Here is an 18,301-nt window from a genome sequence, read left to right on the forward strand (position 1 = left end):
CTTTGGCAAAGGTATGCTGAACAGGATTTGTTGCTGCATAGAAGAATGTACCGGCATAGCAAAGCATATCTGGGGACCTTTAACATCACAACCAAGGGTCCAGTACTGGAGGGCCGCAACCTGGTGATTCAGGACTCACTAAAGCTGGGTCCAGGTGAGAGTTCAAGATGGTTGGAGACTTTTCTGCCCCTGAGATTCTGAAATGGAGGTCAGCCAACTAGCCCTAGGAGTCACGTGGTAGTCCTAATTTCAAGTGATGAAACAGGGCTCAAGCAGTAGGGTGGGCCTCTGAGAGTTCAAGGCAGGCTCCAGGCAGCAAAGCTGTACTTCCACATGCAGCAACACAGTACTTCAAGGTGCAGCAAAGCAGTATTGTGGAATACACAGCAGGCCACAGCAGCACACGGCCCTCTGTGAGTCCTTTCAGAGGACCAAATAGTGAACTACAGAGTGAGTCTGAGGACTCTATTTTTATACCTGGTGCCTTCTTTGAAATGGACGTTTCTAGAGAATTCCCTTTAGAGTGCTTGAAGTCTCCTGCTTCCTCTATCCTGGCTCCTGAGCTGTCTGCGTGAACAAAGCAGGGGTGACAAGTCCTATGTTTGAAGGCAGAGCACAGTCTATTCAGCTGCAAGTAGCAATGTGCCTACCTCCACCCCCTATCCTGCTAACTGATGGTCCGTCTAGGCACTTCTAATCCTTCTACTCTGTGGCTGTCTGGGAGGAATTAACAAAGTTTGGATGCAAAATCACACTCATTTATGCTCCCAGAGAATATATAAAATAGAGATGACACAAAGTTGTAATGTACATTACAGCAAGGCAAGCACCTTAAGCAAGAAAAGCATCTCACAAAAAACATTATGCAGACAGGTTCTATTCTATGTGTCCTCACTATTTCCCCCAGATCCATTTGTGGTTAGAGGGGCACACCCAGGCCTCAAACACTGTTTTTTGTTGTTGTACACACCAGTCTACCCCACGCTTCCACTGCGAACGTAGGAGGGACAGGACTCTTCCAGCGGGCTGTGATGTTGCATTTTCTACGAACGCCTGATCAGCCCGCAATGCCACACCACCCTCCAGGATCCCTAGCAGCAATGCCAGTGGTGAAGGGGCACCTCTCACCCCAGTACATCAGAGATTTCTCCCACAGTGGGAGGCCAGTAAGTCTGAACTACCAGACTGCACCAGACCATGTGGTAAAAGTCGGCAGGCTTATAAGAACATCTGGAATAGGCAGGACTCAGGAGAAGGCCCGCCCAGTGCAAACGATCAGGAGTGAGGTAGGCACAGTAAAGTGATAGGTCTGTACTAGTGAAAAACAAATTTAGAGTGTTTTACTACCAGGGCATAAAGAACTTAAAAGTAAATGTCCAACCGTTTAATTACAATGCACCTTACCCTACATACTACCAAAGGCCTACCTTAGGATTAACTTATATGCAATGAAAGGAGAGTTTAAGGCTTGGCAAGGGTGTTATACTGCTGAATTGCATTCAGACTGCAATGGCAGGCCTGGGACATGTTTTAAGGGGCTACTTAAGTGAGTGGCACAATATGTGCTAAGGCCCTCTAGTAGCATTTAATTTACAGATCCTGGCTATGTGGTATACCACTCTATCAGGGACTTAAAAGCTAATTAAATAAGCCAATGGGGTGTAAGCCAATTCTACCATGTTTAAGTGAGAGAGAGAGAGAGCAAGCACTTAAACACTGGTTGCAGTGGTAAAGTGCACAGAGCCCTAGAGCCAACAAAAGCGAATATCAGCAAAAAGTGGAGGGTAAATTCAAAAAGGTTTGGGAGAAGGCCACCCTAAGGCTGACAGGTTTAACACCATATTTGTGCTATCAACTACAGTGATAAAAAATACTACTGCCATAGTGTGCTGCTATGCGTAATAAAGGATGAATAACAAAAATGCTGTACATGATCTGCTTGTCAATGCTATGTTACAACAGTGGTTAATCAAAGTGGTTACCTATTGTTGTGATGTCACTCTGGGAAAGCATTCCCTCCACTTTGTTCTGCCGTCTTGCACGGGTCTCCATGCATGGCAGCAGAATGATAGTTGGTGGTTTTAACCACCTTTTTTCCCCCTGTCTCAGGTCTTCATAGACCCAAGGGAGATGGTAGAACATGGGCTGTGCTATCCCCAGGCCACCCAAGAGGAGATGAAGCCATGCTGATAAGCAGCTCTCAAACAGCCACTTTCAGCATGGTGCTGGCTCTTTGCTCTCGGCTACTGTGTAACATCATAAGGAACTAGAGCTTTGTTCTCGTTGTCTATTTAGTGTCACTCAGAAACCCTCAGGGAATAACATCCCCATTCTTCATAGTTACTCACCCATAATTCTATATATATGTTATATGTCACCATCTATCTTCCTTCTTTACATACTGAAAATATAGATATGCGATGACAGCTTGGATATCATACTATCAAAGATTAGCCCTACAACTCAACTCACAACGTGTGAATTACAATTCAAAGCCTGTACCACAAGATTACGCTCTCTCAACTGTCCTAGTGCCTGTGTGCCATGTGTGTAGGTTTAGCATAGTGTCTATAAATTAATTTAGAGCCTTCCGTAGAGACTCAAACCATAAGAAGCCTTGTTGTTTCCCTGCCGCAGTATTACCCACTAAAACAAAAAACTCAGTGTTTACTTTTCAAACTGTTCAGTATTTACTTAACTACAGACATGAGGTGCACCATGTTCTTGGTTTTGATCAGTCAGGAGAGGGCATGAGTCCCCTAGACAGTATCTCTTTCTGTGGTTTCTGTATTGGGTCAAACTGAAGACTGGACTACTGACTGAAATAAGCTCAGTGGTACTTAATTGTCTTTTTGAGATTTATTCATGTATTTCTGGGTTTTTTCCATTAGCTTTGAACACAAGCCCAGATTGCTGTATGATTGCCTAGTTCTAATAATTCCCAGGAACCAGAAGGTACCAGTCTTAACATCCTATCTGCCACACAGAGAAAGATAAGGAGGAAACCGATGAAGGCCCTTTCAGCCCTCCTGTTCTGCCCTCATCCAATCTTTAGGGCCTGATTTGGAAGCTGGGAGAGAGGGTAATTCATCACAACTGGGGCAGAGTACCCTCTCCGCCAAACCCTGATTTACAGGTGATCAGACATTCAATATCTCAACAAATGAGCCTACTCTGGCACCATCACCTAAACAGTGCTCTGACACATCAATGGAGAATGGGTCATGGGAATTTTGGATATTCAACCGCCTAAAGAGGTGGTTGAGTCGTCAGTTGTCACTGTGCTTAGATATGAAACAATGAAAACTGTAAAACAACCACACCACCATGGGAGAAAATTTCCATTTCATGGGATCATTCATTTTTTCTTTTTTTTAAACAAAAGACCGCTTTAGGATTTAGGAAGCAAATACTTGTTAAAGGTTTGACAGGCGGCCATCAACTTGATTGTACCAGTCACCAAACCTTTAGTACATTGATAGGAACCGCATGACAGAGTTGATCACGGGGCCAGCAGATATCTGTAAATATGGAGGCTGGATTCTCTGCTGTTTAAATCAGGCCCTTAGTCTTTTACACCAGTACTACCCACCCCATAGTCCCACACGCCTGGAAAGAAAGCTAAAGGGGGAAATCAATGAAGGTTTTTCCAGTCCATCTGCTCCACTCATGCTATTCAGTCAGGACTATTCATATAAGAATGGGACAAGCATAGCACATTCTCTAATTTTCCTCCCTCTTAACTGATTGGACCAAACCTTATCTGGGTATCTTGACCGTGGACAGGCTATTCTGGTTAGCGAGTGAATAAGCTGAGTCCACTTTATAGGGGGAAGCTCCTCCCTTGTCTTCTTTGTTTGGAAAAGGCAACACAGGGCTGGACTTCTCCCTTAGAACGAGTTTTTCTTCCCTGTTTGTTGCTCTAGTCCGAAGACAAGAGCTACTCCTTTGTTCTTCAATCTCTCTCACAATCATTGCCACAGGAGTTGGTGATGAAATAAGTGATGAAATAAGTCTCAGACTACAGGCAGCAAAAACTTTATCTTTCTTTTCATAGTGGAAGAGTTTGTTTGGGAGGCACTTCTAGATTGAGGTACACAATACAAAAATGACACGTTCATTACCCCATGTCAGCCCTGTGAATGCCTTTTCACACTTTCTCATGCATATTTTGTGAGAACGACTCCTGCAGATGAAGCTGGGTTAATTGAGCATATGCTGTAAATTTTGCAAATGGCACAGAAGTTCAAGAGCAATGTTTAAAACTTCACCTACCCCTAGCTTTACCTGTGCTAATCAGGGCCACAGAACATTATATAATCTTGTGATGGATTCTCACAGCAAGTCACTTCAGAACTGCTATTCAGGTTCTCCGATTTTCACAGTGGCTATGTCCTGCTACAGAGTCCCACAGACCCCAAGCTGACCTTCTGTAGGGGCAATCTAAAAAGTGCAGCACACTTCATCAAGGCCTGAAGAAATGGGATATCATCAGTCCTACTCTAATTGAATGCCATAGGCTCCTCTTGCTAACCAAGACCATTATCCAACCCAGCTGTATCAGCTATAAAACCATCACGACTAGTATCCTCCCTTTCTGGCTGACAACCTCACCACTTCCCCCAGGATTTTGGAACACCCGGAGATGGGAAGCCAAACTCACAGTGTTCTCCATTTATGCATTTAGGATCTAGAATGGCATTCCCGTATCCATAACTACCATCCAACCCTTCTCCAGTTTTAAAAAGAGCTGAAACGATATCTCTATAAGAAGCACATCACCAGGATGAAGAATCAGTCCATGTCCTTTGCTGGAACCTATCTCCACTCCACCCTTTTTTTAAATACATTATTCCTGTCACCTTGTGCAATGTCCTGCTGGTTTTTGCCTTTGTTTTTGCTATACAAACATATATAAACAATATGTATTTACATTGGACTCTGAGGAGGCAAACCATGGATTTGTCTTTCAGGTTTCACAGAACACTGCAAATGTGTGAAGGAAGTTTAAGCGGATGGACAATGTTTGACTATACTCAGGGACTCTGGTACCAATCTGATAATGGTTATCCTAGGCAGTAATCACTGTCAAGTACATCAGAGGTGCCAGAGGCTTTGAATCTAAGTAGTGGGTAAGGCTCTTTGGTTGCAAGAGTGCAAATACCAGTTGGAACAAAATTGCAATGGTTCTGATGTTGGTGCAACAGTCTCCTTCACAGTCATCTCACGGAATTACATTTGGAGACTAACCTTGTTTTGTAGCAGGTGTCCCAGGAGCATCCTGTGGGAGAACCAGGATGTCCTGAGAATAGGTAAAGATTGGACGTGCCATTCAGCACTCCATTAGATGTATTAGATGTATTGAGTTGCCTGACTTTGCAAGGGAGGGACTAACCAGGGACTTAGTTCCTAGAGAAACTATTTAAGGTAGGTGCAGATTGGTCAACCCCTCTGAAGGGAGAGAGGTGCTACTTCTTTTTTTTTTTATAAACAATTTTTATTGTTTTAAAGGGAAAGAGGAAAGGGAAGGAAAGGTGCAGAGCAGAAGACACATGTGACACATGGAGTTCCATCTTCAACCCATCATCACTATTAACAATTGACAGCATTGTGGACCATAAAGCAGACAACAGTTTGGGTCTTGTTACAGCATTCATTTCCGGGCTCTCCCTTTGTTCTATGACAGTAAGTCCATCCATCGTCCCCATATTTTCACAAATTTCCATGGGCAACCCCTCGATTCATATACCATTTTTTCTTGGTTTGCACACCAATCCACACCCCTTTTCCATTTTCGGAGTGACAGGCCTTTGGGGGAGTTCCAGACAGCAGCAATGTGTCTTTTGGCGACCAGCAAGGCTGTGGCAGCCAGGGAGCGTTTTGCGCGTGTTCCTCCCATTTCCTCCATCACCCCCCAGCAGGACTAACTTTGCGGATTTCTGCACCTCTTGTCCCAGGGCCCCTCCCTGTTCCTGGATCACTTTGTCCCAATACGTCTGTATCACTTGGCAGGTCCAGACCATGTGGAAAACATTTGCAGGCTCACTCGAGCATCGTGGGCATCTGGCAGAAGGGCGGAGTCCCGCCCTGTGCAGTCTGGATGGTGTCAGATACGCTCCGTATAAATAATAGAATTGCACTACGCGAAGCCTAGCCGACACCACCAGTACCTTGGGTGCCATCAAGGCCTCCCTCCACTCTGCCTCCTCCAGGGCCCCAACCCTTGACTCCCATCTGGTTCTAATTGAACTTAAATCACCAGGAGCGTTGTTAATTAGCATTTTATAGATTTGAGAGATACCTTTCCCCTCCAGGCTCCAAATAAGCAGTTTGGCCTCAAGTGGATTAAATTCTGGCATGGGGCCTGAGGTGGGCAAGTGGATCCTTAGGGCATGTCTCAGCTGGAGATATTTGAAGAATTGTGTCTGAGTTAGCTGAAAGTCTACCTGCAGATCTTGAAATGATTTCATAGCCTCCCCTCGCCACACGTCTCCCACCAAGGAAATGCCTAGCAAGTCCCATTCTGCGAATCCTTCCAGCGCTGCAAGTGTGGGTGGGTCATCCCATCCCCCGGTGAACCAATCGTGGATCATAATCAATTGGGTGGCTAAATAATACAGATAGGGGTCCGATGCACCCAGGCCCCCTTCATTTACCCCTCTTCGGCAGTGTTGTGTCGCTACTCAGTGCCTGGCACCCCTCCAGAGGAACCTTCCCGTATCGCTTTCGAGAGTTCTGAACCAGGAGTGCGAGATTGGGAGGGGAAAGTTCTGAAATGTGTATAGGAGCCTTGGCAGGATCATCATCTTATATAGGGCCACTCGGCCCATCACATTTAGCGGCAGGGTTTGCCATCTCTGCAGGTCCGTTTTGACGCGTGCTAGCAACGGAGATAGGTTTTTGGCCCACGTCATTTCAGGTAGGAGGGACACCCAGATGCCCAGGTATTTAAAGCTGAGCCTGTGTAGGGGTATTGTGTCTTGCCAATCAAAGCAGTCGAGTGAACCAGCCCGTGGGATCAGAATTGATTTGGCAGAGTTCATCCTGAGTCCTGATGCTTGCGCATAGTGCCGTAAGAGGCAGAGACTTCTCGGGCCTTCCATGTATAACAGGATGTCATCAGCGTATAGCGCTATCCTGTCTTCTCGGGAGGGGCCCCATTTCCAACCATGATATGCTGGGTCTGTCCTGATCATCTGAGCCAGAGGCTCAATGGCCAGGGTGAATAGAAGGGGGGATAAGGGTCATCCCTGCTGCGTGCCCCTGTGAACCTCAAAAGTAGAGGATAAGACCCCGTTGACCTGTACGCAGGCCGTAGGGTTGGTGTATAACGCCTGGACCAGACGGCGGAATCTCGGTCCCAGGCCCACGTGTCGGAGCACCAAAAAGAGGAACCCCCAGTCAACCGACTCAAAAGCCTTTTCGAAGTCAATAAATAAAAGGGCAAGGTCTCGGGGCAATCGGCGTTGCTCCGCCAGAGCCACATGTAGTCGACATATACAGTGTAGTGTACTGCGAGTTGCCATAAACCCACATTGATCTGGGTGGATTAATTGCGGCAGAACCCTCTTGAGGCGAGTGGTGAGGTGAAAATTTTAACTTAGGTATCAGTGATATCGGAGAATAATCCGCACAGTGTAACGAGGGGGGTTAGGTTTTTGGGAGCACTACAATCGTGGCGGTGTCTAACTCTCGGGGGAAGGATCCGTCCCTCTCCACTTCTGCAAAGAGGCGCATCAAGTGTGGAGTTAGGTCTTCTCTAAATGCTTTGAAATACTCCGAGGGGAACCCGTCGGGACCTGGTGTCTTCCCCATACCTAGTGCAGAGATGGCTACCCCAATTTCCTCTGCGCTAATAGGTTCTTCTAAGATCTGCATCTCCACCGCGGGTAACTGCGGGAGGGGAACTTCGTCCAATAATCAACATCAGCATTTTCCCGGTTTTGTCCCCCCACCCGTAGATTTTTGCCGTGTTGGCCCTCCACAGGTGTTTAGCAGCCTACAGGGATTGATCTCGGATTTCTTCCCAGATTAGGAGGAGTTGTCGCGTCACCCCCTCGCTTGGGTTTGTTGCTCTCTCGCTTTCCAGACATATCGCCCGGAGCTCTAACTGTGCAATATGTTGGGTTTTGGCACGTTCCTGGTCCCGTATCAGGTTTTTAGCCGTGCCTCGCAACACCGCCTTGCCTGCCGCCCATAGAACGCCCGCGGAGGTCACTGATCCTTCATTCAATTGAAAGTATTCTCTTTGTGCCTGTTGCAGCTGCTCAGTGTAGCTTTTATCATGGAGGTACCACACATTTAGCCGCCACATAGGACGGGACCAAGACCGAGCGGGGCACATAATGAACCGGAGCGGGTGTGGTCAGAGTTTCCTCTAGCTAGTATTTCGATGTGGGAGAGGGTGGTGCAGTCCGTACTAGGGAGTAGCACCAGGTCTATTCTGGATTGCGAGCCATGGGCCGCTGAGGTGTGAGTGAATTGTCGCCATCTAGGGTGCCATATCCACCAGGCATCACAGAGTCCCGTCGCAGAGAGCCATCCAGTGATTCTCACTGCTGATGTGTGTCTATACGCGGAGAGTGGACCAGCTACATCTCAGGTTGGGTCTGGGGTTGCGTTGAAGTTGCCTCCCAGCATAGTAAGCCCATGTTATAAGTCTGAAAGTAGCTTGGTGAGGTCCTGGAGAGTTTTACTGATCAAGGAGGGAGGAGCATAAACACTGGCCATGTTGATTGTGGCCCCTTCAACTTTGCCGGTGATGGCCACAAAGCGTCCCTGTCTGTCCCTCCATATCTGGATGTTTGTCATGGGGAATGTACGGTGTAGTAATATGGCTACCCCGCGATCCGCGCATGAACCCCACGTGATATACCCTATCAAAACCGCAGCAGGCCAAGAAGGGGCAGTTGTCTCCCAAGAGATGTGTCTCCTACAGCAGGAGTACTTCTGGTCGATATCTATGTATGAAGGCAAAAACTGCGGCACGTTTGATATTGTCAAGGAGACCGTTAACGTTCCACCTGTGTCTGATTCATGGGGTGGGTGATTTTGAAAATTCTCATAATGGATGCCACGGCTCTTCATTATTAGGCCTGGAAACTTCAAAAGACCTGTCTCCTGCCCCTTTATCCGCGGACCGCTTGCTCCCATTGTGTCGACTGTGTCCCTGCGTCTCCTACTCTGTGTACTAACTAACTAACAAGCATAAAACTTGCACTAGCAAAAAAAACATAACATTGTCCTTTGTAACCGGGCCTGAACTCCCTTGCCCCCCAACTCCCACCCCTCCCCATACTTCCCCCCAGAAGCATCTGTCGCCCATATATGGCACCTCACTTCTAGAACTGGTGAGGTGGACTGTCAACTGATAGGGCAGTGGTAGTGGTGGTGGACCCCTCCATGGTGACGGATCAAGTATAGATACACAGTAAACGGTAAGTAGCTGGAGTTGGCATAGTGTTCATCCTCCCGACAGTCTGTTTCTTTTCCAGAAATGTTTCTCATTTGTGGGATCACAGTACCGGGCTGCAGGATAGGTCTGTGTCTTCCAGGGGCCCAAGCTGGGACTGTGTCACATTCTGCGGGTCTTGGCTCCCCCGAGTGTCTTCAGAGTTCTCCAGTGGTGGTGGGCTCCACGGCTCCACCTGGTGGGTCTCCAAAGGGGATTCTGAGCGGGATCCGTGTCGCACCCTGCGCCGCAGTGAGCGCGTACGCTGGCGTCAGTCGGGTTGTTGCCCCCTCTGGTGATTTGGCAGTGCCTTGGGCAGTGGTCTTGTCCCATGCCTGTGTGTGCCCAGCGGGACCTCCCCTCTCAGCCAGGTCCATGCCGTGGCCGGTTGTTCAAAGAAGTAGGTCTTATTATTGTGGACCACACGGAGTCTTGCCGGAAACAGGAGGCGGTACAGAATGTCCATTGTTCTCAGCTTCTGTTTCACCTCGGTGAATGAGCAACGCTGTTGTTGTACTTCACACGTGTAGTCAGGGAAAAGGAGGACCTTCGCTCCATTACAGAGAAGGTCCCCTCTGGAGCGCGCTTCTTGCAGCACTGCATCTCTGTCTTTAAAATTAAAGAGACAAATTATTACTGGCCTGGGCGGGGAGCCAGACGGGGGGTCTTGACTGCAGGGAACTGTGGGCTCACTCGATCGCATACCATGGCGTGAGGCGGTCCGCCGGCATCCAGGAGCGGAACCAGTCCTCCAAATATGTGGCCAGGGATGACTCTGTGGTGGCTTCAGGGAGGCCCACCATATGAAGGTTGTTACGTCTAGACCTATTCTCAGCGTCTTCGTCTCTCCGATGCAGCTCCGACGTGCGAGTAGTCAGCACTGAGACTTGGGCCTTGAGAGCGGTCACATCGTCTTCCACTGTGGAAATTCTGAATTCGGCTTCTGTAATTCAGGCTGTGGCGTTGCAGAGATCTTGCCGGACCAGGGCCACGTCCACCCTAACTTCTCCTATCTTGGATTCAACGGCCGCCTGGGAAGCCTGGATCGCCTGAAGGATCGTCGTTAGATCACTGGATGTCGTCTGTGGTTCGCCACCTCCACTTGGGGCCTGGTCTTCTGTCCGGGACCCAGTTGCACCCATGGTGAACTGGTCTATGCGTGTTTGTGCCGTCGTTTGCCGCGCTGACTTATCCTTGCCCATGGCGTCTGGCCACAGTTCCAGCCCCACAAGAGCTTCAGCGGCCGGGTTAGTAGCGCAGCCCAGTGAGGCCGTCGCACATTAGTTCAGGGCCAGGAGTGAATCCTTTGGGGTCCAGTTCCAGTTCCGCCGCGCCGTTCCATACACCGCAGGTCAATCAAACAGCTTTGAGGGCTCAGAAAAAACGCAGCCCCCCAACAGGCAGTTTGTCCCCCCTCCAGAGGTTGGCTAACTCCAGGAATCGCCCCTGTCTCCGCTGGTGCTCCAAATCACTCCCCCGGGTGACCTCAGGTCCCAGTCACACACTCGGGCAGGGGGGGAGGAGGGGGGTAGAAGAAGGCCAGTCCCTGCAGTTCATCAGCTCACCGTCCTCCAAGGCTGGGCTCCCACCCCGATGAGAGGTGGGGAGAGGAGAAGATCACAAGGATGCTCGCCTCCCATCCAGCGGCGCTGATTCTGTGCCTCAACTCCTGGGTGGCCGCCCCAGCCCACGGCTCACCTCTGTTCAGTGTTGCCCATTGATTCAGTCTCCAGCGGCGGCACAACTCCTTCTGTGTCTCAGTAGGCTAATGGGCGCGCACAAGTCCCAGCAGTGCCTCGGGCGCCCCCACACCCTGCGGGGAGATGCTTATTTATAGCCCGGAACCAGGGCTCGGGCAGCTCCAGACTGCTGTTCAGCCCGCGTCCGTGCCACGGACCGGCGAGGTCCCTCCTCCTCTCTCCCCTGTTTTCTCTGCTCGGGGAGAGGGGGGGGGGGGGTGGGAGGGGGGTGAAGTGCGATGAGGCCGCAGGTCTCGGCTTTCCTCCGGCTGATTTCAGTCACGGCACGCCTCTGACAGTGAGGCGCGCCGCTTCGTTGCACCGAAGTGCCGCGGCAGGGCGCACGGGTGCGTCCGAGCTACCGCTGCGCCCCGGCAGTCCGCGCCCTGGCCTCATCCTCTGACCGCCATCTTAGTCACCGGTGCCTGCGGCGGTGACCCACTTGTGTTCGGGCCAGGTGGGTCGGGAAGCTCTCTATTTGTTCCCTGGTGGGGCAGCAGAGCCTCGGGGGACCAACGACGATGCCGATGGGAACGGATAATGTTCTTTACAGGAGGCAGATAACGGAGTGGTCCAGAGCACTATGAAAGTGCGGCCGCCATCTTACCGCCTTAGCCACGCCCACGAGGTGCTACTTCTATAAAGAAGATGGGTCCTGCTTCTCCAGAGAACAGGGTCCTCAACCAAAAACAGATGGTAAGGTAACTAATGACAGTGACTGTAACTTCAGATCTTCTCCCAGTCATGCTACACTGCAGAGTTCCCTTTTCTTTCCCAGATGGTAAGTACTATGATATCCTGTTGCACTCCCACTTGAGGAGGCCTCCCTTTCACACAAACTCCCTGCCACTTAATGAGATCTCCAGTGTGCCTCTTCGTTGGAGCAGATAAATTACTCACCAAATTGCATCAAACCTCTTTAAATGATGGGTCACTTGTGGCTCTGGCGCTTGACAATTGCTGCACACATATTCCCTCTACCATGTGCTATAAGAGTTATGACATGTAAGTATATCAAAGGTATATGTCTCTTATGTATATCTCTGTCAGATCCCTGTTCAGAGGGCCAAAGGTCAAATATGAGCTTCTGGGCCCAACCTTGGGGGTTAAGGCCTTTTACTCCTTATGTTCCACAGCACAACCTACTATGGGTTTCGAGCAACTGGGCCAAGTGCCCCTTCAGCACTTAACTGTCAGTGGTAGCGTGGGTCGAGTAGCCCAAGGCTTCTCAGTGGGGAGGTGGGGCAGATAGATACAGGCAGTGAACACAGGTTCACAACTCAAAGAAAAGAAAATAGCTGCTGCAATAAACAATTGTCTAGTCAAATACTTTCTTTTATGAGAAGACTCCTGAGGTCGGGGCTTTAGTGTTTAATAGGCAGGTTGCTCAGTCCCATTTCCCTCTCACTAGAGACGATAATCGTGTTAGGCCCCACTAATACTCAGAGACCAAGGAGTCCCACTTCGACTCTGACAAAAGTCACAAGAATCTGAGTGCCCAAAGCGCTATATACTCTTCCCCTCTGTCACAATCTTTGTAATCAGCTATTTCTCCACTGGAAGCAGTTAGCAGCTGTAAAGGAGGAGCAGGCAAGTAGACTCCTGCTCCAATAACTACTTTGGCCACTGTTCTCCTGACAAACCCTAGGAGTAATACTTGGCTAACACTAACAAAAGAACAAGGAGTCAGTGTTGTTGATTGTAGGGGCACTTACTTTCTGCGGTATCTCAGACCAATAAATCAATCAATCAATCATTAAATTTATAAAGCGCGCTACGTACCCGTTAGGGTTTCAAGGCGCTGAGGGGGAGGGGGGGAGGGTAGCTGCTATTGGTCGAAGAGCCAGGTCTTGAGGAGTCTCCTGAAGGTGAGGAGGTCCTGGGTCTGGCGCAGGGGCGTCGGGAGGGAGTTCCAGGTCTTAGTGGCGAGGTAGGAGAAGGATCTGCCGCCGGAGGTCTTGCGTTGGAATCGGGGAACGATGGCGAGGGAGAGGTTGGCAGAGCGGAGTTGATGGGAGGGGACGTAGAAGTTGAGTTTGTTGTTCAGGTAGGCGGGTCCGGCGTTGTGTAGTGCTTTGTGTGCGTGGGTGAGGAGTTTAAAGGTGATCCTCTTGTCCACGGGGAGCCAGTGGAGGTCCTTCAGGTGGTGGGAGATGTGGCATCGGCGGGTTACGTCGAGGATCAAGCGGGCGGAGGCGTTCTGGATGCGTTAGAGTCGTTGGATGTCTTTTGCTGAGATGCCTGTGTAGAGTGCGTTGCCGTAGTCAAGTCTGCTACTGACGAGGGCCTGGGTCACCGTTTTTCTGGTTTCCGTCGGGATCCACTTGTAGATTCTGCGGAGCATGCGGAGGGTGCTGAAGCAGGAGGAGGAGTCTGCGTTGACCTGTTTGGACATGATGAGGGCGGAGTCGAGGATGAAGCCGAGGTTGCGTGCGTGGTTGGCTGGAGTAGGGGGGGGTCCCAGCGCAGTGGGCCACCAGAAGTCGTCCCAGGCCGAGGGGGTGCGTCCGAGGATGAGGACTTCCGTCTTGTCGGAGTTTAATTTCAGGTGGCTGTTTCTCATCCACTCAGCAATGGATTTTAATCCCTCATGGAGGTTGGCTTTGGCGGTGTGTGGGTCATTGGTGAGGGAGAGGATGAGCTGGGTGTCGTCGGCGTAGGAGAGAATGCTGAGGTTGTGCTGATGGGCCAGTTGTGCGAGGGGTGCCATGTAGACGTTGAACAGCGTCGGGCTTAGCGAGGAGCCTTGGGGGACGCCGCAGATGAGGTTGGTGGCTTCGGAGTGGAAGGGCAAGAGTCGGACTCTCTGGGTTCTGCCGGAGAGGAATGAGGAGATCCAGTTGAGGACTTTGTCTTGTATTCCGGCTTCGTGGAGACGTGTTAGTAGGGTGCGGTGGCAGACCGTATCGAAGTCAGCGGAGAGGTCCAGGAGGATGAGGGCTGAAGTTTCGCCATTGTCCATTTGCTGTCTGATGTCATCTGTGGCGGTGAGGAGCGCAGTCTCGGTGCTGTGATTGTGTCAGATTGGGAGGGGTCTAGGATGGAGTTGTCCTCGAGGTAGTGGGTGAGCTGGGCTTTGACGATCTTCTCGATGACCTTCGCTGGGAAGGGGAGGAGGGAGATCGGGCGGAAGTTTTTGAGGTCGTTGAGGTCAGCCTTGGGTTTCTTGAGGAGGGCTTGGATGTCGGCGTGCTTCCAGCTGTCCGGAAAAGTCGCAGTATCGAAGGATAGGTTGATGATCTTTCGAAGTTGGGGGGCGATGGTGGAGTCGGCTTTGTTGTAGACGTGGTGTGGGCAGGGGTCTGAGGGGGATCCTGAGTGGATGGAGTTCATGGTCTTTCGAGTTTCGGCGTCATCTACGTGGGTCCAGGTGGTGAGGCGGTCGGCGTAGGAGGAGTTGTCGGGGGTGGGGTCTGGCGGAGGTGTGGTGTTGAGGCTGTCGTGGATGGCGGCGATTTTCTGGTAAAAGAAGGTGGAGAGTGCGTCGCAGAGTTTCTGGGATGGTGGGACGTCGTTGACGTTGGCGCTGGGGTTGGAGAGCTCCTTCACGATGCAGAAGAGCTCCTTGCTGTCGTGTGCGTTGTTGTTTAGGCGTTCTGTGAAGTGGGAGCGTTTGGCGAGTCAGATAAGTTGGTGGTGCTTGCGGGTGGCTTCCTTGTGAGTTGCCAGGCTGTCGAGGGTGTGCGCTCGAGAAGCCATTTTTTCTTAAGTTTCTGGCAGGTGCGTTTGGAGGTGATGAGTTCGTCTGTGAACCAGGCTGCTTTTTTCTTTTCTTGGTTGACGGTGGGCCTCTTGAGTGGTGCAAGGGTGTTGGCGCAGTTGAGGATCCACTGTTGGAGGTTGATGGCGGCGGAGTCCGGGTCGGTAGGCGGGTTCTTGGCGAGGGTGCTGGTTAGTTGGTCCTCGGTGACTTTGCCCCAGCGGCGGTGCGGCGGTAGTGGGGTGCGGTGGTGCTCGGTGTGTTTCTTGAATGTGAAGTGGACGCAGTGGTGGTCGGTCCAGTGGAGTTCGGTGGTGTGGCTGAAGGAGATGTGGTTGCTTGCAGTGAAGAGTGGGTCTAGAGTGTGGCCGGCGATGTGGGTGGGTGTGTTGACCAGTTGTCTGAGTCCGAGGTTGGACAGGTTGGTGGCCAGTGATGCGGTGTTGGCGTCGTTGTTGTTCTCCAGGTGGAAGTTGAGGTCTCCAATGAGGATGTAGTCCGTTGAGGGGAGGGCGTGGGTGCTTGCAAGGTCGGAAATGGTGTCACTGAAGGGGGCTCTTGGTCCTGGAGGTCGGTATATGAGAGTTCCTCTGAGGGTAGCGTTGTGGTCCGTGTGGATCTGGAAGTGAAGGTGTTCAGCCGTCTTGAGGGTGTCATCCGTGTGGGTGTGGATCTTGAGGGTGGATTTGTGGACGATGGCTATTCCTCCACCAATTCCGTTGGTGCGATCTCTTCTGGTGATCTTGTAGCCGTCAGGGATGGCGATGGCGATGTCTGGGGCTGAGGAGTCGTTCCACCAGGTTTCGGTCAGGAAGGCTACATCTGGGGCGGTGGTGTCGAGCAGGTCCCAGAGCTCGATGGCGTGCTTTCGTGCGGAGCGTGTGTTGAGGAGGATGCAGTGGAGGTTGTTGGTGTTGGTTGTTGCAGGCTTCCTTTTTCTGTTGCAGGTGCGGCAGGAGAAGGGTCCTTTGGTGTGCTTCGGAGTGGCCTGGAAGCAGGTTGTGGAGGAGCCAGGGTAAAGGGCTGGCCGAGTAGCGAAGGCTGGTGGTGCGGGGGGCGTGCGGACCAGGGGGGGTGGCGCTGGGCGCGGTCCAGGCGCGGGCAGGCGCAGATGGGCTTGCCTCTGGCGCGCCAGCGGCGCGGAAGCGCAGTGCCAGCCATTAAGAAGGGAGGGGGGAGGGAGGAGCAGCTGGGAGGCGGGAGGGAGCGGCGAATGGGGGCGCCAGGGTGGCGGGCCGCAGGGAGGCAGCGGCAGGGGAAGCGGCAAGGGGGAGCGCCTAAGGGGCGAAAAACCAGGTAAAAATGGCACAAAAGTGAACAATAAGCACAAGTCAAAAACAGTCACAAATACGGTAAAATGGCACAAAGTACAAGCGGAAAACAGCAATCAGAAGGGGCACAAATGGGAGCAAGAGCGCAAGGAGGCAAGGCGCTGAAAAGTAAAAACACTTACAGATACGGCAAAAGCGGCAGATTGCACACGGGTCTAGCGAAGCTTACCAGAGCCCACTAGACACCAGGAATGAGGCGCAGGAGGATGCCTGCGGGTGGAGGAGGGCCTCGAACACGCTAGCAGCAGCGTGGGCGGGGGTCAGTGGCACGAGACAGCAAGGTGGTGCTGCGGACGTGGGGGGCGAGCTCTAGACCAAAAACAGGTCAGAGGTCGCTCCGACAAACTATTTTTGACTAAGTATGGATGTGAAACACTGTCCCGCCCTCAAATATAACCAAAGACTGAATACTGTAATTAACTGTAGCATGTGATTACTAAGATACTAATGAATAGATATTTGTAAAGAACACAAATACCCAGGAAAAGAGGGTCCTGCCAATGAGCAGAGGGACTGAACAGTTAGGCCAAAAGGAGAAGGATTTTAAGCTTTCTAAAGTCTAGAAGGGGGGAAGCTGAACACATGTGAAGAGGGGGTACATTTCACATTTTAGTGGTAGTTGCAGAAAAAGCTCTGCCTCTTATCTTCGCTTTGTTGAATCCAGGGTTGAACTTGAGACTTGTGGAAATGGAGTAGCGAGTGCTACTGCAGTGAAGTACTGAAATTAAAGTTTGAAGGATGCAAGTATAGAGTCTTTCAGCTAAGTCACAAGGCTTTAATGATGTACCTTTTATGAATGGGTAGCCACCGTAGGTTTGCAGCATGGTCTCAATGGGAGATTTGATGCATTTTTAGGGATGCTGCAACCTGGTGAGGGAGTACTCTGCATTAGTCCGGAAGAGTTCTGATTAGTGCCTTGACAGTATTTTAAATAATCTTCATTATAAAGAAGTCAAAAAGACGAAAGTTTGCTTATGTGTACAGTAAAATAGAGCTGTGTCTCAAAAAAGAACACTGACGTTGCGGACAACAGTGGAAAGGCTAGGAGGAGGTTTCAAATTGCCAGGCCACCAACTAAAGGACCAGTTGGGTGAACTCACAAAGTTGAGCACTTTGATTTTATCTGTGTTTGACTGGAGGGAGTTTGTGCTCATCCCGGGCTCAACCACCTGCATACCATTTCTGAATAGCACGAAGAATAGATCACCCTGCCAATACAGAATTAGCTGTATTTAGTCTGCGCTGGAATAACATTGTAGTTAAAATCAGTGGCTGAACCTGGTTAAATGAGCTACACAAATATTAAAGAGGGTGAGACTGAGGCCAGAGAAACTCCCATTTTGGAATTCTAAGGAGGAGCTACACAGCAGCAGATTCACAGCCTGAGACAGATCAGTGGTAAATATAGATAGCAACTGTAGAACTAGAACTTTCACTCCTGTATTGTTAAGGCTCTCAAGAGGGACAGTATGGGAGACCCCATCAAAAGCTGCAGAGAGATCTAACTATTGCAAGTCAGCCTTACCTGTGAGTCAACCAACAAAAGGAAGGAGAGAGCATGCAACTGAATGGGACAGAAAGATAATTTGCGTTTTTAGGAGATTTTTCCCCATTCATCTGGTAACATGTTAGTAGTTAAGAATGGCTAGTAGTTAAGAATGACTAGCATACATTTTTTATAATTTTTAACCAATGGATGATGTTAGCTGTTCGGCAATCTTAATGGACAGGGGTCAAAGAGAGATTCAGAAGAGACTGAATAGAGTTTAGTGGATACAGAAAATTCAAAGATCGTGCTGAATGATGTCAAAGAGAATGCACAATTAGGAGATAAGAGATCCTAAAAGTGAGCTTGAGAGAGGGGTGAAGGGGGAGAACTGAGGATATTTTTAATTTTGAAATGGAAGAAACATGACAGAGCAGAAAGCTTAGGAAATCTGGATGGAAAAAGAAATTGCAGGTAATTTGCTAAGGAATTTAAATAGTGACAAACTCCTTTGTAGGATTGGATGTCATTTCAATGCATGCACAGTAGTAAGTGTCTTGGGTTCTACATAGAACTTTTATTTTTACACTTGAT

The 18,301-nt window shown here is 50.2% G+C and overlaps 1 protein-coding gene across 1 annotated transcript in view; it reads right to left on the minus strand.

Moving 5' to 3' along the window:
• The window catches only part of TLL2 (tolloid like 2), a 1,863,287-nt gene that overhangs the window by 763,405 nt on the left and 1,081,581 nt on the right, over positions 1 to 18,301 (minus strand). The window lies entirely within an intron of this gene.

The sequence above is a fragment of the Pleurodeles waltl genome, chromosome 6, assembly GCF_031143425.1.
Source record: "Pleurodeles waltl isolate 20211129_DDA chromosome 6, aPleWal1.hap1.20221129, whole genome shotgun sequence".
Taxonomy (NCBI): Eukaryota; Metazoa; Chordata; class Amphibia; order Caudata; family Salamandridae; genus Pleurodeles; species Pleurodeles waltl.